This window comes from Lepidothrix coronata, unplaced genomic scaffold (assembly GCF_001604755.1).
Source record: "Lepidothrix coronata isolate B3197 unplaced genomic scaffold, Lepidothrix_coronata-1.0 Scaffold10, whole genome shotgun sequence".
Taxonomy (NCBI): Eukaryota; Metazoa; Chordata; class Aves; order Passeriformes; family Pipridae; genus Lepidothrix; species Lepidothrix coronata.
The window spans coordinates 5,117,491-5,142,540 of NW_016690190.1; the positions used below are offsets into that span (position 1 = coordinate 5,117,491).

Genomic DNA, 25,050 nt, shown 5'->3' on the forward strand with positions numbered 1-25,050 from the left:
GTAGTTCTCATCACAACATCTGCAAAGCCACTGAAGTTTGGGAATACTTGCTGCTTAAAATTCTACACTGGGTGCTAAATTAATGAAATGAAGATATTTTATAAATTCTTACAGCTATTAGAGAAATTTAATTATTCAAAAATATTACTGAAACTGAGAGAATGTGCTGTACAAACGCTGGGGCACCAGGGAAATTAAATCATTTTGCTGAGTGTACATAACATATCACTTTGCTGCTTCCAAATTGCCTCAGAGCAATCAGTGAAATGACTGATTTTTCAATGAACAATGGATTTAAGCAGACCTATTGGGTCCTCTAGTGATGTCCCTTGCTGATACAGGTAAACATATCAATAGTATTTTCACATACATACAAAATTCTCACTTAAAATCAGTTAGATTCCACTGTAGGAAAGATATTTCAGAAAGTCTGTACTCTGAGTATTAGAATCTGCCAATAAAACTGTATTTGTAGTTACTTAGCTTCTATTTTCTCCAGACCAATATTAATTAACATAAATTAGTCTTCTCCCTCTCTCGTGTTTAGCCCATGCAGTTTTAGAAATTTACTCAGCTGACTAAATCAAAGGTTAATTAAATTAAATCTAATTAAAACTTAAAGGTTTTCTGTTCCTTCAAATTGTTGAGCAGTCTTTTTTTTGAGCTTTTTTTGAGCAATGAATTATTCTGTTTTGGTTCCTTCTTTATTTTGTTTGGAGAATCTGAACTCCAAAATACAATTTGCTAGTGCCTCATATGAATGTCAAGACTTAACACCTTGACAGGATTGACTGTCAGATTGACTCAGAAATACCTTCTTTTTTCCATCCCCCAACACAGCAGAAGTTATAGAGAGACAGTAAATTCAGAATCACCATCTGATCCACCGATGCCTACAAATTTTTGAACACCTTTGTATTTTGTATCTGGTAACTCTTCTGTTTTAATTATTAATTTCTCAGTGGAGGTTTTTTCATTTTACAGTGCAAAATTTCATCCTATTTCTCTAATTACTGTCCTTAAGGCATCTAAACAACAAAATGAATGAACTCTGCAAAAATACTGACTTTTAAAGTCCATGAGAGCTTTAATAGGTGTGTGCAAATTAAGATCTAAGGGAAATCCATCTGATCTGTCAGCCTTTGCTGTACAATTCTGTGCAATGTGCTCTGGGGTAGCGCTGCTCGAGCAGGGAGGTTGGACCAGATAATCCCACTGTGGTCCCTTCTAACCTGACCCATTCTGTGATTCTATAATTCCCCCTGACTGCTTCATATCTTTAGCAAATGCCATTAGTATACTTCTTTTCTTTAACAGTTACTTTAATTAAAGAAAAAATTTCCAGGATTGTAATAAATCTTCCTTCTAGCACAGTAGTTCCCATTTCAATGCAATATAAATATCTTCCCTTCAGCCTGTTTTTTGCTTGTTTTGCTACTCATGTAATAATCCTCATGATCTCTAGTTTCACTAACAATTTTCTGTGACCTTCGGTTAGGTGTATGCTGAATGGTCTGCTGTATTTCTCTTGATTAGAAGATATACACTGTTGAAACAGTGAGATATCAGACTAGCCAGGAATTATGTGGCATTGCTGCTTTTCAGCTCGTTTGTTTCCATATCTTTTCTTGTTTTTTCTTTGCAGTCTGCTGATTGCTGACCCCTGGTTTCAAAGCCTTAGTATAGAATGTGTCAAGAAAGATTTAGTCCTTGGGTTAATGAAAGGTTAATTCACAGTTACAGGGAATGTAAGCATCCTCTTGGGATAAGAGACATAAGAAACTTTTCTTGATAAGGCATCTCCAAATAATAATTTTAATTTTTAATAAAAATAATTTTTTATAATAATTTTTAATTCCTTTTACAGAGGAGTTTTTTATGAAAATTAATGTAATACTGTACACAAGAATTAGATTCACATTATCACTCAGATTTGAACGTGCTGTTTCTGGAGGCAGCTAAATTCCACACTAAATACACATGTAGCTGTAGAATGCCCGAAAAGCTTATTTTATACTGCAATGAGCAAGAACTCATGATGTAAGCAATAACACACCTATGGATGCTCAAAAACAAGATGCTTTTTTTTTTTTGCCTGATGTCCACTTGCGTGACATAGTCATAACAATTCCTGACTCATTAATTCTAGGTCATTACACTTTGCATAACTTGTGTTTTTAAGTGTTTTGCTTAACTGCTTCTCATTCTTCATCATTAATCATATGAGAAGATTTAATAAAATTGTGTAAAATCCAAAGGTCATTTAAGGTCTATAATTTTATTGTGGCATGGGACCTTTCAAAGGCAACTATCAGGCAACTATCAGCAAGACAAGAGGGCATGGTCTCAAGTTGTGCCAGGGGAGGATTAGGTTAGATATTAGAAAGAATTTCTTTACAGAGAGGGTGGTCAGACATTGGAATGGGCTGCCCAGGGAAGTGGTGGATTCTCCATCCCTGGAGGTTTTTAAGAAGAGACTGGATGTGGCACTTAGTGCCATGGCCTAGTAGCCGCAGCAGTAGTGCATCAAGGGTTGGACTTGATAATCTCGGAGGTCCCTTCCAACCCACCTGATTCTATGATTCTATGATTCTAAGAATCAAAGAAGCAAGGTCCAATGAATCACAGTGAGACTTAGGCAGTGAGTCTAACCCACCTGCTTTGGAAATCCCATCTTTGACGAGATCAGTGCAGTTAAGAAGTCTTTTTTGATAGATCAGTGGTAAGAACTATATCACATATCCTTGGGGCTCACTGCTCCACAGAGAGAGTATGTGACTCCACTATTACCCTTTCCTGAGGGCGCAATCAGCCTCTGTGCATTAAAGATACAGACTACAGGATGCTGTGGTCAGTCTCAGAAGAGCTGGTTGACATTTTCTTTAAAATTCTTGGTGCACTGATCCTGGGCTTTTAAGGACTTAATATAAAAAGATCTGGCTTAATTTAAAGCTAAAAAATATCTACTCGCCTTTCATTATACCATTTCAGGATGTACCAATTAGCAGTAATGGACAATCATATTCTGAAATTCTTCAATAATTTGTTTTAGATAGTATATATCTGTACCTCCACAGTCTTACTTGCACATTTATAGAGCCTATTGTCTGTAAGTCTGCAATAATAAATTAACTTAATAAAAAAGGCAATAAGTAGCTGTCTTGTTTATGATGTGATTATCAGGAGGGATATATTTTATATAAATAGCATTGCTGGGAATATTTCTGTACTAATGGAAGATGTCTCATAATTTAATTTTCATTTCATAATTTAATTCTTCCCCATCCAACATCCTTAAAACTACTATAGATAACTTTGTATGTTATGCAATACTTTCATACTGAAAAATATCAAAGAAACGCATCACTTCTTTTTCTAAAGTGTTTTATTTGAGGAAAAAATGAAGTTCTGAAAATTTAACTTTCTAACTAATTTTATTTTCTTTTCAATAACAGGGGTTTATTAATATGTTTGTTCTTGTGATATTTTAGTATACTTAAGATATTTATAGATAAACTAAGTAGGTAATTTTTGAAATAGTAACACTTAGACACATTAACTGTATGCCAAAAAATAGACAGTTGAAACTTATACTTGAGGAAAAAACAATAACCAAAATTGTGCCAAATGGCCTAAGACAATGTAGAGTATATTTTGTACATTGTGGAAAAAATTTATTATTGAAATTTATGTTTGCCTTGGCAGATTAAAATTGTATACATGCATTTGGTAATATTTTGGTAATAAACTTTGTGGACTAACTAAGATCAAAATTCAGACTCAGAAAACATGTATATTTGTTCTCCCTCTATGAAACTGTTGAGACGGAAAAATTATATACTAATAGGTAAAACACATGGCTAGTAAGGACAGAATAAAAACGCAAAGTAGAAGACAAAAAATGAGAGATAAAGTAGTTCTGGTCAGAAAGTAATTTCAGACCTGGTTTTTGGTGTGGATTTACTGGCTCCAGTGACAAAATGAAAGGCAGCGTCATAGAGTAAGAGCAGCCTTGAATCCTTCATGCATATCATCAAATAATTGCTTGTTAAATTCTCATCTGTAACTTCTAGACAATCTCTCTGCTTCTGATGGGTTGCACCGGTTGTCACTGGGAATACAGTTCAAAGGAAACCTAAGTGCAGAATGCTATTGACTGACTAGTTTAGACTATAATGGTTTTATTAGTCATTGCGATATCTGAGGAAGACAAGCCCCAGGTGCATTTTCAGATTTGATATCCAGATAGATCTCTGGCCAGGCAGAGTTCTTCTGTAACCTGGACATTTGATCCCAAAATATACAAAATTTCATTACACTAAAGTGCTTCTTTTTCAGAAATAACTGCATTTTAAACTCTGCATCACTATAAATTGTTCTTTATAAATTATATTATATGATATTTTATTTGGCATTCAATCTCTTCAATGTTCTCCCACAGACTTTTTTCATAGATTATGGCATAAATGAAGCACATTCACTGAGTAAGCCTTAACATTATAAACTTGGATTCTGTTTCATCTTTCTTTGGAATGTGGCAGGTGTAAGGTCAAGCCAGAGAGAGTCTACACTAGAATTTTAGTTCAGATCAAGTGTGACTTCTTTTGAATTTCTTCTCCTGGCCATCCCTGTTTTCTGCACTTTAGTTGCCATCACAGAGTTTTGGAGTGCATGACCTGGCTTCTTTTCAGGTGAACCCACAATCTCGTGAGATGATCTCATTCTTTTCAGATGAAACTGAGCTGGAAGATGGTCACCAAATGTTGGTGGGCCACAGGTTGAGAGTGCCATAAGTCAAGGCCTCAGGACCAGGCTGGAGCCCTCCTTTTGGCACTTCTCCACCAAAATCATGTGTGGTGTGTTCACTGCACCCTCAGCACCGATGGTTTCATCTCTAAGATCTGCTCCTTTTGAGTCATGGTAATTTATAATGTGGATATAACCTCTTTTGTGAATGTAACCTTTATATTGAAGTTATTGTAATTCATGTGCTGGCCAGTTACAGACTGGCTTATAGTACAAAGGAGGACACTGTGATAACCACTTGTAATAGATTTTGTTATAGCAGTTCATTTTATCTTAAATGTTTCCATTTCCATCTCAGTCACTCTGAAGGATGTTACAGATTTGATTTATTTTATATATATACTTATCATTGGTTGTCTTCTCAGAATCTTGAAAAATACTTTATTTCTTTCTCTAAAAAATCAGTTTTCTTTTTTTCATCTGCTGGAAGTAGGGTGCACAATGCATTTCTTTTTATTTCCTTTTTTTATTGTACCACTGTCATCATTCATGGTTTTGTTAGTTGATCTTTACTTTCTCTTCTGCATCTGGGATTAAAATTTACAAGATATTTTGAGATCTGCAAAACTCAAATTGAGTCTAAGAGACTAAGCTCAGAATTCCTGCTTTGAAATAACTTATTCTCATCTAAGAATAACAGTCATTTGGGAAAAATTACACATTGAACTGCTTCAGGTTTCAATTTTTTTTCCTTGGAAAATAAATCAGTGTGTTTCAATTGTCCTATTTTCAGTATATTTGAGTAACGTTGAATATTTGAGATTGATAATGCATATTATACACAGGATTGATGATAACTTGCCATGTAAGATTAGGGTTGATACAGACATGTGACAAGTTTGTTGCTCTTTTGAAGTAAGAACTTTATTCAAAGGAAACAGTTCTCACCGTAACAGAGGCAGAACAGAGGAAAAACATCAGCCCTGCCTGCAGCCAAGGCACAAGATTGAAAGGTGCAGTACCCCATTTATTCTAAAAAGTGAACTCCAAACCAAAAATCTCATTCCAGACTCTCAGGCTGTCTCCTTTCCTATTGAGCTACCTAGTAACAATAAAGGAGAGAGAAATAAAAGATAAAGAGTGGATATGGGTTTAAAGTGCTGTTCCTATTAGCCTGAATTCTTACAGCTGTTTTAGGATTGTGAAAGATGAATGCAATATTTCTTTTAATGTCAGGTGTAATACAAATGGATTTTATATAAAAAGTAGAGATGTAGGATAGAAGCAGGGAACATGGCACCAAAAATCTCACACTGCCTTACTACAGCAGAAAAATTGTTTATTCCCTATGGTTACCACATAATCACTGAAAAATGGGAATACTGGTATACATCCACAATCCTAACATTTGCAGTGGATTAATATAGCACTTTTGTGACAAATATATCTTCAAACAAAATAATGTCCTGTCCTCAAAATGCATTGTAAGGCTTCAAATACTGGAGGAAGTTTTCTCCTAATAGTTCAAAACAAAGGAGCAAAACAATTATCCCTCAGGAGAACATAAGGGTTGACACAGCCACCCTTTCAGGAAAAGACCACACAACAGCCACTGCTCTGACTGATGTCTGCATAGATTCAAATGAGCAAGCATTGCACTGACATGGGCATTGTCTGTAGTGTTTTCATAGCAGTGTGCAGATCAGTGTAGTCAAGAAAAACTAAGCAAGAAGTGGAGCTTCTGCATAATCCATACCGAGCTGTCTGCTACCACGGTTAGCTGCTATCTGTAAGAATCAACAAATCTAAAGCTATGTATATGTAGTTGATGAAAGATCAGAGCCTGTTGCCAGAACACAAGTATGCAAATTTTGCATTTAGTAATCATGAGGAAAAATGCCCTAAAAACTGCAGATAGAAAAAGGAGATATTCAGAGTTTTATTCTATTTGTCACAATGCCAAAGCATTATTAATTGCAACAACTAACTAAAATTTGTGAATATTTGCATTTATAAAGGTTTTTTAAAGTAATATGGAAGTGAACATAAGCTTGAGCAACTGCTTTTTGTGAATAACAGACTCATTTAGTTATTTTTGTTACACTTATGATCTCTGACCATAATTTCTTCTACATTCTTTTACAGAAAATACTTTCTACAATGCAATTTTCATCAAGGATTTAGCATAATGTTAAAATAATAACATTTTATTGTAATAACCCTTCATCAATCACTATTTATCTATGCTGTCATTGCCAGTCTGCTCCCTAAAATTTGAAGTTCATCTATGAATACAAACCTTAAAAAGCAGACGTGGATGATCTATTCTAAGACTTTCCACTGAGCAGATAAAATTTGCTCAGATATAAGGGAAAGGCAAGCATGTTATTTGTTATTCAAAAGGTTAAGAGTTTTCTGTGAGTGATGCATTAAAGGCAATACTCTCAAGTACAAAAAAACAAAGAAACAATACTTCCCACTCCTCTAAAAAAAAAAAAAAACCCACAAGAAGAAAAGAGAAGGAAAAAAATAATAATAAAAAGAAAATCTTAAGACACACACCCCAAAAAACAACAACAAAAAACCCCCCTAACTCATAATGTCTTCTCAACCTTTCTTTCAAATTGGAATAACAGTGAATAGTACCAAAGTATCATAAAGTTTCTTATGAGTTCATAATTCAGCAGGTACTTTTATTGTCATATTTGTGGGTTGTTGTCCCTTTTCTCCTATCAGATGCCACTTGAGAATGTAGATAAATTGCTCAAACATGGCTCAAAGAGTTCTGTTTCTGCTGCTCCTCTGAGAACATTTGGTTGATTTTTGTTGTTCTACTTGGGTTTTGTTTGTCTGTTTAATACTAGTGAAAAAAAAAATACAACAGGAAGCTGCAATGTTGATAGTGAAAAGTATGTTCTGACTGCTCTGTTCTCTTAATACAACTTCAATACCTCAGGCAGAGCAGTCTCTTGCCTGCTGCCTCTGGCCAGAAGCAGAGCATGGAGTGGGACATTTTGGGGGAATACAGGGGTAATCAGTTAATTTTTTAATGCAGCTTGTGAATTACCTTTTTTTTCACCTGTCAGTATTGCCAGTCATGAACAGGGGTCAGCTTTTACTTCCTCTTAGCTGACATTGTGTTAATCTGTGTTCTCTTCTGAAGATGGCAGTTTTCATCATGAAACAGTTTTCTGTTTAACCATTTTTTCAGGCTCTCAAATATATCTTAAAGGAGATTTCCTTGAAAAACTTTTAAATGAAAAGGGCTCCTCTAACAGATACCTTTGTAAAATATTGAAATGTGTTAAATCCAAAACTTTATGGTGTCTCAATAATTTTACATTGCTTCTCATGAAATGTTAAGATTATGCATTGCTATTTTTACTGATGAAATGGATGCTTAGTAACTGGAATATGGTTTTAATAATTTATTTTAACTTTGAAATCATGATGGGAAAATAATAAATGCCATCTTTTTAAACAGAAAGATGATACAAAATTAAAATTGTGATAATCTCAAATGGGTGCTCAGTGACAAATGTCTTTGGAAAACCCTTTTTCAGGGAGGAAAAATGTATTTGATATGATAAGTGTGATGGATTTAATCGAAACATGATCTATCAAAATATAACCCCTTTTATATTCTCATTTTTAAATTCAGTATCCTTGGTGCTTATACCCATCAAAATGTACTTTAATTAGGTCTCGACTGCATGGCTATAGAAAGTCTGTCTACCAACTCTGTCTTGATTCATTTATGGGTAAGAAAGAAGGTGTCTTTTCAGTCAAAAATAGAAACCTTCCCCCTTGCATAAACAAGATTGGACTCTTAGAGGGATGTAGAAGCATTAGCTAAGTAGGTTTTTTATTTAATTTAATTTTTAAATGTCCTTGTATCTCTGAATGATCTTTGTAATACAATGGGGGAAAATGTAGTAAATGATCTAGGAATCTCTTGCTGTGGTGTTTCTAATTTGGATGCAGCCAAGGTGAACTGCACATCACATGAAAACTCTCATGTGCTGTAGTCTGATGATAATGCTGAAAACTGAAGTGTTGAACAGACTGTTTTGGACAATTTAATCTGAACAAAACCTCCAAAGATTTTATGGGTTCCTCAAAGCAGTTTACATCATATGGGTTTAAAAATAAAAAGCCAAAACAACATGTTTTGAGGGATATCAATAAATTCATGCGGTCAAGAATTTATAGTTTTTCCTGTATGGCCACAATTTTATCACAGAAAATGTATAGTGCCATTTGTAATAGATGGGGCTTTATTAGATGAAAAATTGACCCTTTCAGAGGAAGCTAGTGTCCTTCACTGGTTTTATAATACAAACATAAGTCTTGGAAATAATATTTGGACCAGCAGTGCATGATAGGAAAAGGGGTAGTGAGAGCCCTGGAGAGATGCAAGCTACTGGAAGTAAATGCAAGTGGAAAATTAAAACATTTTTAAGAATGTCTCCATGAAAAGCATTTTCTTTCTCGGTAAAGAATTGAGTTATCCCTTGGCCAAATTATTAAAAGTAGGATAATTTCTTCGCTATAATGTTCGCATATCTGACCTATTAAAAAAAGCTAAGATATTTGCCATTTCTAAGTGGTAGGTAGAAGGCTTACAATTGTTTTCTTTTCAACAAAATGTCTGGAAAAGTCCAAAAGGTTCGGGAAACAACAAGAAAGCTGAAAAAAAAGTAATTTGAGGAAGTTATGGTGCCTTGAGCTAGAAAGCAACAGATTTGTCTGAAATCTGGACAAACTTGCAAAGGGCTTTACATCAAACCTAGAAGTAAAGAAATCCTTGTGAGATCTGAGACAAGTGGGGAGAACTCTTGTACTTCTGTTTCCCTGGGGAAGTAGGAATGATATGGTCTAGCTGAGAACTAAGATACCTCAGTCAACGAAATAACAGTACCCAGATCCTGCCATTAAATACACAGGATGAACATAATGTCTGCATTTACTTTTCTGCATAGTTTCCAGAAATAAAACACTTCTGATATGAGATCTTAGTATTTGGAAAGAAAGGATGTCTTGTAGCGCAGTGTTTATATAGTGCAAGCTTACAATAACATTTTAAAAGGTTAAATATTTGCATTTGAACCCATAAGTGAAGAACAAGGAATAAAAAGGGTGTTTTATGTGCCTGAATACTATGCATGGCATATTGGAAGGAGACTCCACAGACAAGGTTTTTATTACTTACTTTCAGCGGCATATGCCACTCTACAAAATGGAAAACTGATAACAAAAAGGAAATATCCCATATAATATGAAATATGGCTAGAACATTAAACAGTAAATGCTCCTATTAAACTCTGCAGAAACTATACCATAAGAACTTCATAAACTAACAGAATGTAACCTACTTTGGACAAGAGGCTTAAATCTAAAGCTAAACACAGGAAAATCTCAGCCTCAGTCTCATACTTCCTTAGAGCCCTCAAGCTTGCAATCAAGAGTAATCAAATATATACACCTTAAAAATAGCAACAAGGCTTGTTCTTTTGATTCATATTCCCCGGTTCAAATAATACCTTCCCTCAGGTAGTTCAGGGGGCAACAACCAAGGCAGTCCAGTTTAATTGACTTTGTGACTCTTGCACAAACACTAATGTAGATTCAGGGCTAACTAAAAAACAGTGAACACAGACTGCAGTCCTTTCCACAGGACATATTAATATATTCATAGGTGGTTGTTTGTTTTCACTCTGTCGTAGGAATGCAGCACATATGAAACTTGTATTCCCTTGACAAATCTGATTTAAACTGATAAAAGAATGCCAAATGTATTGCAAACAACAGATACGTGTGCCTGCAGACACCAAGAATAGGAAATGAGACTGAAAAAGAACAAATAAAAAACTACAATAAAAGTGTAGCTTTAATATAAGCTGGAAATCTCTCTTTGGTTGATGTTATTCATGATAAATTTTTAGGATTAGGGTTTTTTTCTGATTCTTTAACGTGACTATGAAAATAATCCCCAGAAGAAGTGGTTTGGCTTTTTGCTCTTGTTGATCATTTTCTGATACCATCTTTTGTTCCTCCTCCTGAAGTGAATAAAAGCTGTAACCCCTCTTATCAGTCAGAGGAGCCTCATCTCATAACCTCTGCAAATCTCAGATTGCCATTTGACCAACAACTCTTCAGCATTTTGCCTTTAATCTCTGCTAAATAGGTTAGATTACAAGTAAGGCTTTGTGTTTTACCAGCTGTTTCCTCTACTCTGTTCTTCCTCTGTAAGGTATACTAGCACTGCCTGCCTTATGCAGGACTTGTATTAAATGCATATCAAGATTTTTTCAATATTTAGAGATTTTATTTCCTGCTTATTTGTGCTCCAGAACTCTTGGTAACTCAGGTCTTAGTAATTAAATCTACTCTACAGCTGGCATTTTAACAGCAATACCACTGACACTGGTGGTTTGCAGGGCAAATTTATACAGAAATGGGATATTTTCATTACAGTGTCTTGATTCAGTTTTGACCAGAGCTCCTATTAATGTTTTCCCAAAACACTGGGAAACTGTTTTCTCATGAAACTGGGTGATAGATAGTAGATCTCTAGTGTTATACTTAGTTGTGCAGCATGTAAATAGCAAGCAAGGTTCACCAGGCCTTAGATATTTTCATAGCAAGGTTGTTATTATATGCATCTCTTCTGACTATGGGGGATAGGTCTCGGTCACAACTAAGTATATTTGATGTTTTTCTTTATTATTTTTAACTTCTTCCCTGCATAGCCAAATTGCTGCTGCTTCCAGGGCTCTGTAGCACATTGATATGGATGTCAGGTGCTGCTTTTGGCATAATTCCTTCATAAGTCATGTCCAACACTTCCATTTTGTGGCCAGCTGGCACAAGGAAATAACTTTTAGTTTTCTATGTTTTCATTACTACACCTTGATGCTACACATAAAATCATGTTAGCTGCCTTCCTAACAAATGTTTTATTATTATTACTTAAATTCCTGCAGAAAACTCATTCTCAGAGTTAACTTGAGTTTTCTGTGCTAGTAAAGCACAATTTAGTCTTTGGGGTTTTTTTTCCCTGGAAAGTGTATAAAGTATCTTACCTATAATAAAGCTTTTCCTTGTTTCTTAAGTCTTCAATAGCTGTCACAGGAGGACCATCAGGAAAAGATCCTGCAAGTCCAGAATTGCACTGTCCTTACAGTTCTTTACGCAGCTACAAGTAGAACAGTACAAATTCACTGGACTGTTGTTTTTTTTTCTGATGACTGACAGAAAATATTCTACTGCCAATGCTAAGATCAAGACCATAGTCTCAAATCTGGTGTGCAGATTTGGGATGAAATAGAGTTAATTTTCTTCACAGTAGTTAGTATGTGCTCCATTTTGGAATAGTGCTGAAAACGGTGTTGATAACACAGGGATGTTTTGGTTACTGCTGAGCAGAGTTTGCATAAAATCAAGTTCTTTTCTGCCTCTCACACCACCCAACCAGTGAGGAGGCTGGAGGTGCACAAGAAGTTGGAAGGGGACCCAGCCAAGACAGCTGACCCTCACTGACCAAAGAGATATTCCATACCACATGGCATCATGCTTAGCATCTAAACCAGTGGGAAGAAGAAGTGGGGGATGTTTGGAGTGACTGTGTTTGTTTTCCCAAGTCACCATTGCCTGTGCTGGAGCCCTGCTTTCCTGGGGATGGTTGAACACCTGCCACCAATGGGAAGTTATGAATTAATTCCTTGAATTAATTCCATGCTTTACTTGTATGTATTTCTTTTGTTTATTTATTAAAATGTCTTTACCTCAACCCACTAGTTTTCTTACTTTTAGTCCTCCTATGCTCTTCCCCTTCCCACTGGAGGGGAGTGAGCGAGTGCCTGTGCAGGGCTGAGTTGCCAGTTGGGGTTAAAGTGTGACACTTGTCTGCTGCCAAAATCTTCATTTGTGGTTCCAACATTTTAACTGTGATATATGACCTGTACTTGTGAGTGTTACTGAAAGCAAATTTATGAAATGTAGTTATACCTTCTTCCTTTGGGTTTCCCAAGAAGTGCTTAAAGCTTCTGTTTCACACAGCTTTTCACAGTCTTACAAAAACAAATGCTGGAAAGATTCCACTGCTGTCTTTGCAAATAGCAACCATCATTTTCCCCCTTTTTCTTCCTCCATTGTCCTCTGAAACTCAGAAAGGTTCCATGGTTTCTCTGCTGTTCAGAGCTGGATAGGCAGGTTAGGCATGTTCTCTTCAGGACCCTTTCTGGCTCCTGCTGGCAGGAGCTTTCATGCTTCCTGCTGGCAGGTGTAGGACAAGATCAGTCCTTACCTCTTTTCTGATGTAATTTTTCATTTGAGAACTAGATATGGGTACACTTCTGACTAGAACTTTATAATGATTTAATGCTATTCTCGAGTCCTAACACTTCCAGTTGCTCTAGGGAATACACCCAAATGGATTGAACTTCATTGAATCATTCCCTGATTTTGCAGTTCATTCAGCTGAAATTCAGGGGCTTGGCTGCTTGCTGCTCTGCTGCACACATAACAGGGACTTAGCTTTATGTTCACCATTTCTGTGCCAAGTTCAGTTCTTTGTTTTCTCCCTGAAATACTCAGCATGGTCAATCTTCAGTTTAAAGTGATAGACTCAGCTCATGCCCACCACAGTGTGGAGGGGTGAGATAAATGGTTTTCCATTATCATCTAAGAGGTGTTTGCATTTGTAGTTGTTAAGGAAACTGCTCTGCATGCTATCTTGTTTGATGTTTGGGGAAAAAAAGCCATTTTTTTTTTAATCTTAATATAAAATATTATTTCTTGCTTGCATCCTCAAAACTAGACGTAGGTGGTCTCATGCTTATTTCCATTTTCAGTATTTGGTGTTTGATATCCTTACAGAAGATGTCCACAACCAGAATTTACCATATAAGAGTTTATTACAGCTATAAAAAAAAAAAAAAGTGTGAGTAGAATCCATGGGCTCAGATTTTCTCCTCTCAGCTTCTTCATCGTGCTCCTCATTTTATAACCCTTAAAAGTATATATATTCCTTGCCTTCCCTTTGTGTGTATAGAAAATGGTAGCATAACAGTCTATTATACAAAACACATCCAACTATCTACCTTGAATGTTGCCAAGGAAGTCTTCTGAGTAAGACATGGTTTTGTTATCTCCAGAGAGGTATTTCAGTCACTGCTTCGGCCAATATCTGAACTTTAGTGGGTCTGCATAGTCCTTCCTTTCTCTACTTCTAGAGGCTGTTTTTTCAGGCTACACTTCCCTATACCCTCACATTAACCTACAAACAGCATAATGCCATACCTTCATTTTCCGTCGCACACAATCCTGCTTAGCCTTGCAAATCCTTCCCCCTCACTCCCCACTGGACCCTCACAGACACCTCTCCAGGTGCTCCATCCCTTGCCACTGCAGTGCACTCCACCTTCACATAGCTGGACTCCTGAAGACACCTCAGACCACTTGACTGGAATCCGTGTGTTGTTCAGGCCTCAGTCACTGTCCTTTTCACCTGGGGCCTTATTCCCACACCTGGCCAGTTTTCTCCCAAGCCTTGTCACATTTTCTTTGTGAAATCAAATGACATGGCTGGCACTTTGACTTAGCAAAGTAACAATTCCTTCTCATAGGCAATGTCTAACAGCTTTTCCCCAGCTGTATCACACCTTCAAATAGTGAACTTGAACATCAGAAAAGTTTTCAGAAAAACAAATAAGAGAATATTTTGAAGGCTATGAAAACATCAGAAAAGTTTTCAGAAAAACAACTAACAGAATATTTTGAAGGCTATGAAAACATCAGACAGAAGTATTTCCTGGTTGCATTCTGATAGATTTCGTTTTATTTGCATGAAATATTAGTAGAAGTTTATTTGTTTAAGGGAAAAGCAAAACTCATAGGTACAGTTTTTTCCTTAGTGGCTAAATATATCTTTCTGCTTTACTTCATGTGGGAAGTCTTTAGGTCATTGAAAATGGCATATTTTAAACCATAAAGTCATAAATTCATTCTTTATGTGTCCATATCTCCCATAAAATATGTGCACAAGTATTGTTACAGTCTAAATATAAACTGAAAATCATCCTGATTTTCGCTAAATTGGTCACTTTTTAAAATTATGCCTATTTAACTTTGGACTTTTTTTCTTTTAAAAGTGTCTTCCTTGTGATAAGTTTTATCTTTTTGAAGTTTTATCAGACACAGCAAAAAAAAATAGCAACAATCCTTAAAGAAGGATTGACAGAACAAATTTGTATTTGTACAGAGTTCTAAGCAACAAATTCCACCATCTCTAACTGAAATGAAGCACTGCAAAAATCCAGATAATAAACTAAGCTAAAATCCTGTGTCTCACGGTATGGTTCCCCAGAACTCCTAAAATTGTAAGGAAGAAACAGGCAACTTCTTAAAATATTAATTGCTACCTTTGTTTATTCTCAGTCTAGGAGTGGATAGAGACTGTGATTTATTAAGACTTTGATAAAGTTGTTTCATGAATTCTGTCAAACAAATTTCAAGGTAGTCTGTCCCCGGAATTATTTTTACAGACTTCTCTTATCTGCAGTTCCAAATAATAATAGTAAAAAGGCTTCTTCTATTTCTTTGGAGTGAAACATCTTTTATCTCCTGAAAATAGCTGAAACATCCAACAAGAAGGGGAGGAAAATAACTAACATGTTGAGCTGAGTGAAACTAAAACAATTGGAAAATAATTTACACTAAATTAGTTATTGGTTATATTGAACTTTTGTTTCTTTCATCTTTGGGGAAAAAAAAAATCAAAGCATTTCATATCTTTCCAAGGTATCTCTGGCACTGCATGTTTCATTATCATGTGATCATTCTGTTTGCTTTAGCTGCCTCCTTTTCCTTCCCAGAACCCCAGGGAAGATTTATTTTTGGGGAGCTGTGAAGCATAATATAAGTGTATCAGTCCCCCGCCTGTGGTGTGCAAAGGAAGGGCTCGGTAGCAGGGAGCAGGCTGTGCTCCATCGTGGCTGCTCGTGGCTGTGCCACCGTGCTCAGGGCTGGTGGCAGTGGTGCCCCAGGGCCCCCGCACCCAGAAGTGCTGCTGTGTTTCTTTTCACAAGGCGGCAAAGGCACCCTCTGCCAGCAGCTTTTCTAATTCTGGATCTGTTCTGCCTCAGAGACGAGCGAGGTTTAATATTTGCTCTTGAATGTTTGATGACCTGCTGAAAATGAGCTGATGTTTTTCATTCTTTGGGTGTGAGATGCATGTCGTGTAACTGGTATTGATCAGTCACCTTTGCGGAGATGTCATGACCGCGGTAGTTGTGTGAGTATCTGCTGCTATATCCTTAAGAGTTGCTCCCTTCACCTTAGATCTTCACCAGGATTGCTAGGAAAAATCCTTCTACTGTCCTTGAATCCCTTCTCCTTAGGTCAAAGACAATACTCGCACCAAGGCTACGCAAGACTGTGTGTTGTTTCTACCTCTAAAGGAATGGAATTTTGGTTTCTAAAAAGGCAATGATACATTTCATAGGAGGGACTGTAGAACACGTTTGATTTTTGACTGTGATTTCCAAATAAAGTTATTTTGAATCTCAAGGAATAATGCACAGAATTTTGCTAACCAAGTGACTTCTCTTCATGCCCTGGTGAGCTTGAGATTACTTTAGGGGAAAATTTCTTGCCTAGTCAATGTATACAGTTTTCTGTGTGTTTAGGACAGTTTTCTCCCACGTTGAAGTCCCAATGGGCAAGTTGTGTCCACTGGCTCAGAACAAAAACAAATGATGCAATTCATTCCTAAACAGGGTAGCAAACAGAAGATTGATCTAAGCATTTTAATGGCTTAAAGTGTGGTACATAGGCCTATAGATACACACTTCTGCAGAAGTAAATATGCAGTTAGTAGTACAGCTGACAATCAACTACCATTTGTTTGAGTAGCTCATTGTAACTGATGGCCCTCTGATTTATAGTATGTTATATAAATGAATACTAGCAAAACAACTTTTAATTCTTTAACAGGCCAGAGAAAATTATAGTTTCATCAATCAAACCATCCTCCTCCTTCCAACCAGGTAATAAAACATTAAGGCATCATGACCTCCATGTACTTTAAACCATCCATGCCTGCACTCTCTTGCTGAATATTCCTGGTAGTACTCCCCACTTTCTCATCTTTAATTTGTTTTGCTTGCTTATATCCTTCCTGAAACCACTTTGCCATTGTACTTTTTAGTATGTTGTGTATGACTGGCCATTCTTGCAGATACTGTTAAAGTCTAGTCATGTCCCTATAAAGGAGAATATGGGACAGACACAGGAGAATTGCCACATTCACCTTATCTTAGGGAGTAGAAAATGCCGAAAAAACTGAGGCCATGACAGTTAGGAGTACTTACAGCTGGAAGAATAATTCTGTGTTAAGTATTGCACAGTTGTTGAGCCAGAAGACTAAAAAGATCAAACTGTTTCAGTATTGTCCTCCTTCTTAAAAGTCTTTCTTTTTCCTCCTGCATATTTGAAGCTATCATGGTTAAAAGTGCTCTGTCATAGACATGTAAGTGGAGACAGGCATTACCAAACCAATTTTACAAATTAGTAACCTCAAACATGAAGTATCTAAAATTCACTGCAATCAAAGATGAGAAAATTATCTGGTTCTCATAATAACCAATTTAGTGTCATACCCATTGAACCACACTGCTTCTTTGAGACATCTGGTGAATCAGAGTGCTCAAGGTGCTCCTTTAATTATACAGTCATGTTTTCATATGAAATGTTTTGTTTGATAATTATACAAAGGATGATGAGCCTGTTGCGAAATCCATTTGGATGTTTCTTGCAACTTTGTGTCATTGAAACTTCATGTAATATTACGGGTATTTTAAGCAACCATGAAGTTATATGTTTTTCTTTTAGAGAATACAGCACAGCTTGAGGTTTTTTTTCGCATTTTAATACTTATATATCAAAGTAATTTTCCTTTCTCACCAACGATAATTATTTTAAAGGTATATTTTGAGAACCTAACAAGCACTTACAATTGCCAGTTTCAAGCCTAAACACGGTCATGAATTATGTAAGGATGGAAAATGAAATCTTTTACAAAGATAAAGATTACTTGCAGAAAAGCAGGGCACTTCTGTCTCTGTTTCTTATTACTCTTTCGTATTTTTCTTGTGCAAGTACCTAAAGACTAAGAGTAGTAATATGAAGAAAAGAAAGAGACCAAGAGGAGTAATGGAAGAGACAGAGGGGGAAAGAAGCAGTTGAATTAATAAGGAGAAGACCCAAGCTACAGAATTGCCATGATTAGTGATTTGATATAATGTAGAAAGTCAAATCTCAGAGCATTCCTACAGGTTGGTTCTTCTCGAGAGGATAATCTTCATTACAAGAGTTCCCATCTCCAGGTTAACTCGTGGGAAGACAGAGTAGTTTGTTTCCCCCACCATATACACAGGTTAAGAAGCCCCTAAAACATTGGTATTATTAACATTAGTAATATTGTCATTATAATTTAACCAGAATTGGGAGAAAGCAGGTAACATTTTATCAACATTCATCGGATGTTGATAAAATCTCCTCCAGTGAAATAAGACGGTATGGAAATGCAAGCTTGAAAAATGTATTTCTATCATTGTTGAAAGTGATAGGCATGCATTTTATCTAAATCCGAGCTTTGCTGGAAGATGAAAGTTCTGCAGAACATGGACTCTGGAGATGGAAATCTCTAGGAAGTTAGCTTCTCTTTTCTTGACAGCTGATTGATACCGGCAGAATTAATCACATTTTAATGCAATTTATAGAGTCATACATGTCAAAGAAAGCTCAAAAATTAATTAAGAAATCATCTAAAATGCAAATTAGATAAATAATGAATTTATTAGCTGTTGTATTGTTGCCTCAAAACATTAAAAAAAAATTGTGTTGTGAGACCCTGCATGTTCCTGGTTTCAAAGACAAACTGACATTCTTTTCCTCCTCCACTTACTTTTTAATTGAAGCAAGTTACTTGTCGAAGTGTTCTGGCTGATGGAATTCTGCCAGCCTATTTTATTATAACACATTTTTATTCACAATGAAAGAAAAGGTTATTGCACATGTCATATCTTTATTACACTTGAAAAGCTGTAAGGCATGTGTCCTAAAATGAAACAGAAAGTGATATATCAAATTATCTTTCCATTATCCACAAAAAGAGCTGTATGGCAAAACAGTGCTGAGTGGACACTGACATTCCATGGTGACTAATTTTGGTTTTTTCCATTTGCTTCCCAGGAGAAAGAATATTAAATACATAGTTCCACAGGAAAACTTGGAGACTGATGTAAGTGGTGTCCTCGTAAGTGGGAAAAGCTGTCACACTGTTGTTGGACTTGCTTACCCAACTTGAACTGGAGAGGAACTCAACAAAAATAAGCGAATCCTTATTAATCTGAAAAAAGCCTTTATCCACATATATACAATGTAGCTGCACACAATTTTGAGTGCAAAAAAATTTGAAATCCCTTTCCCAAAATATGGAAATATGATTTCAATTTTAAAAGAACTTCTAATTAGCAATATGCATGTGTTTATGCAACAGTACAAAAAAGACATGATTTGATCAGGATCTCTGAATACTACAAATATATTAACACTGTATACTAAACTCAGGAAAAATTACTTTTAGCTACCTGTGAAATTTCTTCACCTACTGGGCAGATTAAGCCTTTTTTTTTTGGCTTTGATGTTAATTGGCAGGAAAGAGTGCGATTCAGATATTGCAGAGTAAATCTAATCTCCATGCATATTCACCCTGCGACATGCAAAGATAAAGTTGTGGAGGTACCAAGTAAACTCAAAAATTAAAAATTACCACTGGGAATTTTGTTCAGGACACGGGGGCAGGATATTCTAGTCAGTTCCCTGTATTTTCAGAAGGATTTTTGTTGGGCCTCAAAATTTTATTTCTGCATACACCAACAAAATGCAACTAATAATTGCATATTACAATATTTTAATATCAAATCAATAGAAGTTAGTAAAAACTAGTTATTTGCTCTGAAAACAAATGATTCCTGAAAAGAAAAAATTAACAGCAATGATAAGCATGCTGTCTAGTTCTAGGACTGACAGACACACCAAAAAAAAGAAAATGAAGATTGGACTTTGGCAACATTTCATCTGTGCAGTAGAACATTTTATTAGCTGAGTTTTATGTCCCCTTTTGCAATAATGAGAGGGAATAGCACAGTGTCCAGACTAGCAGGCATTAGCAGAACACTTATTTGAGTCATGGTTATTTGTATAATTCCACTGATTTAATTGTAGATTTTTTTATTAACAAAAAATAAAAAGTGGTACACTGAAGTCTCAAAAAGCCAGAGTCCACAAGCCAAGGCAAATCACGCTTTAAGAGATGATACATGATGACAGGAGACAGCCCTAGAACCATAAAATGCTGAAGGAAATAACATACAGAGTTTTCTCCCTGCCCTTTTGCATTCAGTGAAAGGCCATTCAAAGAGATTTTACATGAAAGATCAAAATAGGATGAGATACCTCATGATTCCTTTTCCTCACAAAACACAAAGGGCAACATTTATAGCTACATCTCAAAAGTCTTCCTCTTTGAGAAGTGGTACATTTTGGAAGCTGGGATTATGTCTTAGGAACTTTCTACCAGGAATCAGCTTCAAGAAATAAAACAGAAATTTGTGCCTTTGAGTCAGTCACTTGGTCAGGATCAATTTTGTGGGTTTTTCTATGTGCTATGAAGTCTTCAAACACTTTTGAATGCTGCATCTATAGCATGTGAGGGACTGGAACTGTCAAACCTATTCAATCACACAGTTGTCGAATGGACCTTGGGCTCTGTTGTTCTTAGCTCTTGGATATTTATTTGCATGTGAAAGGACAAACTTGGCCTCTGTATTTGCAAGATTCTGCGTGCTATAATTTATATATGTACATCATAACACTTACATTTTTAAACCAGATACCAGTATAGAGCAAATACATGACCTTAAGTACCGGTAATTTCATCATCTTCCTGCTGGTTTCCACCACTTCTTTTTTTTCCAGACAGATGAATGTAACTGTATATAGTTATGTTCTCATTTCCAAAGGTCTCTAACTCCTGTTTCTATTTATGGACTAAGAGGATTTAATGGACTATAAGACCTTTCCGTGTAAGGAACCAAGCTGTGCTCCTGTAGAATGTCAACTCCTTCAATGAGCAGAGAAGCAAACGGAAGGCTGATTAACTGAAAATTGCCTCTTTTCAGGTAGTGGTAATACATTTTGAAAATTCTTACCTGACTGGCCTATTTTGGCTGATGCTCATGTCCTCCAGTTGGAATATCACTGTATCTATGCCCACGGATTTTGATATGTGTCTCCAACTACTTTGTTTTCTGCTACTTTAATCCACTGGGCATATAAAAATATAATCTACAACTAGTCCCCAGAAGATGACAACTGACTGTAGCCAACTGAGTTGCAATGAGTTAAATCTTCACCTTTGTTGATCCTTCACCTTTGACTATGCACTTGCACAAACTCAAAAAAGCCTCACAGCCACAAATCTGGAAGCTGAGCAAAGTACACAAATTTTATTCTAATGACTGTGAAATGGAAGACCAGTCAGTAATGTCACTGTAAGGTTAGACAATTTTACACTAGCTTTGTGATGACACAAATTGCTACCTGTAGGACTTGATGGGAGAGCATTTGGTTGGAACCAGCAAGTCTCTCATCTCTCCCTTTATTCTAGTCGGGGGTGGAAGCTGGGAATGTTTTTCCAATTTCATTCAGAATGCATAATAAAAATAATTAGAATACTGACAACCTGAGAGTTTGCCTCCTCACACCAACAGATATAATTAATCTTCACATGCAAGTAAACATTCATTTGTGGCAACATTTTGGAATATGTGCACGATAGCCATAGTGCTGATGTATGGTAATCATCCTTAATCATTTGTTGATTTGGAAAAATCATTTGTTGATTTGGAAAAAGCATTGCTTCACCTAGATCTCTGATATTTTCTGCTGGCACATCTTGGTTCAGGTGTTTGAAGGCTTAGTGACTGAAGAAGTTTATGTTCTGCCAAAGCCACATGGGATGGTTGCTTGGTAACGATACTTGTGGCATAAAAAGTATTGCATCAGGTATATGCCTGTTCCTACCTCTTTTTAGGGGACAGAGAAGAATAACAGAGAAGATATATTTTATTTAAGGAGCCTAGAAGATCTAGAAGAATTGCTACCTGAGAGATGAAGCTGAAAAGGGAATGCTTTGAAACCAATATATCATTGGAGATCGCCTTCAGTAAACCACTGCAGAATTAAATTAACTTCCACTGTGACTCTCTAGATAGCTGCCATGGGAAAATAACCTGCTTCTAGCTGCTTGCTGAGAGTCCAACTCCAGCAAGGCTGCCACCTGCTATGGAGAGCAGTTTAGGGGTAAGGTCCTCCACATTTTGCCCTCAGGGGGACTTCCTATGTAAACATTAAACATTAACCAGCTAGGCCATAAGTTGCTGTCTGCAGCTGTAACACTCACCAGGCACTACACCAGTCTCGTCTCTCAAGGGGAAGCACAGCATCCCACAGCAGCCTGAATGTTTGGTGACAGTTTGTCCCCAACTCCCATTGCTCCCATGACCCACACAGCTCTCTGTGCCAAGATGACAGTACCCAAACCCACAGACTGACAGAAGCAGTATTAGTTGAACAGATAAGACCTTTATTATGCCTCTGTAAGGGCCGGATGGGACCTCTATTACTTCTTCCTCATCGTCTCAGCTCTTCCACCATTTTATTAGTAGGTTTATTCCTGTGTCAGTCGACTTGGTGAGGGAGTGATATTACATTCTTCAGTAACTAATAAAGGCTAAAAAATGAATAAGTGATGGCAATGCTTAGATAGACTGAAGATGTATTTTACCTGCTGATCTAATGATATCATAGGCTATTCTCATGGCTGTCAAACTGCAGTTTGGAAGCAGTGAGCATCTGTGAAGGATCTGAGGGTCTTTCTTAAAGAAAGACCTTTACAGCATCCCCAGTTCTGCTTGTTTTGAGGATGGACAGAAGTCTGCTGGTCTCAAAGGTTAAAGATTACTTGAGCTTGGAAAAAAATGTGATGTACTACAGAACCACTTAACAACTGAGGAACCTCCAGAAATTGTCTAGTCCAATCCCACCACTCAGAGGAGTGTCAGCTAAAGTATGTTGTCCGGCATGCTGTCCAGCCCTGATTTCAGAGGAACTCTAGTCCATAGCTTTTACGCTTTTCAAGCATCTCTTGAGTCCTCAGAAGCTCACCCTGAGTTATACCATAAAGCCAGATGTGGCCAGGTCTAAAGAAAGAGATAAGGTCTTCTAGTCAAACTCCCTGTTCATTACAGTCAGAGATGTTTGTCTATTAATTGTGGCATCAAGTCCAATAACCTCTGGATTAGAGCAAATCTTTCAAGTTGATATTTTAATCTTGACTTTAAAACTCCAAGTGACAGAGAAGCCAAAATAACCCCTGGACAAATTATTCTGATGATTAATCATCCCTTCTATTAAAAAAAAACCACAGAATTTTAATTTTTTGCAGGAATATGATATACATGTTTGCTAGATTAAAAAGACTTCTTTTGTCAGGATTTTTTCTGCAGATAAATATTTATGAACCATAATATTCATACTTTTATATGCTCTTGGCTAAGATATACCCAGTAGCAGTCATAGGATAGTAGTCCATGCAATTTTAATAATTATTGCATCACTTTTTTACTGTGCTCCTACTTAAATAGATTTGATGTGATCCATCATTCTATAAAGAATTGAAAGAAAAGTAAACAGTGTTGGTTAACTAGTCTGAAGTGGGGAAAAAAAAAATCTAAATCTTGCAGAGAAGTTTGTCATCAAATCTCCTGTGGCCAGAATCACATTTTCTACATTTTGTTGTCATTAAATGGAAACTTAACCTTGGGCACAAAATGATTTCAAATAAACAGTTGCTGAACACTAGAGAGACAGGAAGTTGTATAGTGCTTGTGTGTTCAGCTTTAGCAAAGTTGTTTTCTTTTTTCATTGCCAACCCAGTTTAATCCAGCATAACTCATATTTTTTAATTGCACAACCTGAAGGGTAAAATATGTCTGGGGATAGCTATATTCTGTCCAGGGAAAGGACTCATGCAAGCAGAGCCCAGAATCCATCATACCCTAGCACCTGCCACTCCCTTTATTCCTAACTCCCTCCCCATGCCAGAATTCTTCAATCACATCAATAGAATTCTGGAAAAAATAGAGCCTGGAAATACCTTAAAGTTATGACAGCAGACAGCCTGACATGGTCTGCTCTTTCCTTCTGAATTAGCTAACCGTGGTTCTATCAGTCCCAACTGCAGACTGCAGATTTATGGCACCAGCATGAAGCCTGCTTTTAGAGAGCTGGAGGCTTTATAGATCAACAGTGGTGATTTATTCCTTCTGGAAACAACACCGGGTATAAAACACTGGCTTGCTGAATTCTTCATAAATTACTATCTTCCTAATAATGCTGAAATTCTGGTAATCTCTCAAATTCCTTTCTTATTTGAATACAAGACCTACACCCTTCTGGCTAAGAGCCAATGCCAAAAGTCTTCACAGAGTTTCTCCCTAAGCATCCACAAGCAAATAGGGATCTCACAGTAATTCAAAACTGGGAAACTCAGTATCAGACAGCGAGCATGTCTGACAGTGGTCATCCTGTCTTCGTGCCTGAATACTAAGTTGTACCAGTTGTGCCACACATCACTGCAGCACACTGCTGCAGCCAGTTCTTGGGAGAGAAAACTCTTCAGCACCTACCACTGCTTGTTGCTGGAGACAGGTAACTGTGATGAACCTGAGACACCAGGCTAGCACCCACCTTGTCATGAAGGACCCTCAAAAACAGCTTTCTGAATAAATAAGTCTAGTAACATTCCAAAACTCACTGAAGACTCTGAAATTTCGCCTGTTTAGCTCAGTGTTTATACTTCTTAAGAAAATGAGTCAAGCTTTCTCAGGGCCGGTCTCCAGTGAGCACCCCCAGATGAGCTGCGTTGTGGGCTGCCTGCAGCCATAGCCTGGCTCTCTGGAGCTGCATCAGCCACATGCAGTGTCACAGGTACACAAACACTTACCTTTGGAAAGTCAACACCAGCTAATTACTATTTATATTATTCAATTACAGGTGAATAAGTGTAAATTTCTCTACACCTCTTTGCAAATCCCTGGCTTATAATCAAAATATCAGCACTGTTTTTAAAAGCTTCTCTCTCCAGTCCCTGTACTGAGCCTAGTAGATTACCAG

At 36.8% G+C, this 25,050-nt stretch overlaps 1 long non-coding RNA gene across 2 annotated transcripts in view; it reads left to right on the top strand.

Annotated features, from left to right (window-relative positions):
• LOC108492344 overlaps positions 1–21,370 on the top strand; it is a 30,952-nt gene extending 9,582 nt beyond the window's left edge. Inside the window, exons 3-5 of one of the 2 annotated variants that reach the window (XR_001873078.1) lie at positions 4,732–4,920; positions 19,003–19,051; positions 20,791–21,370. This is a non-coding gene — a long non-coding RNA (uncharacterized LOC108492344). The remainder of the gene's footprint in view (positions 1–4,731; positions 4,921–19,002; positions 19,052–20,790) is intronic. The other variant, XR_001873079.1, reaches the window with a different exon arrangement.
• The last annotated feature ends 3,680 nt before the right edge of the window (positions 21,371–25,050 follow it).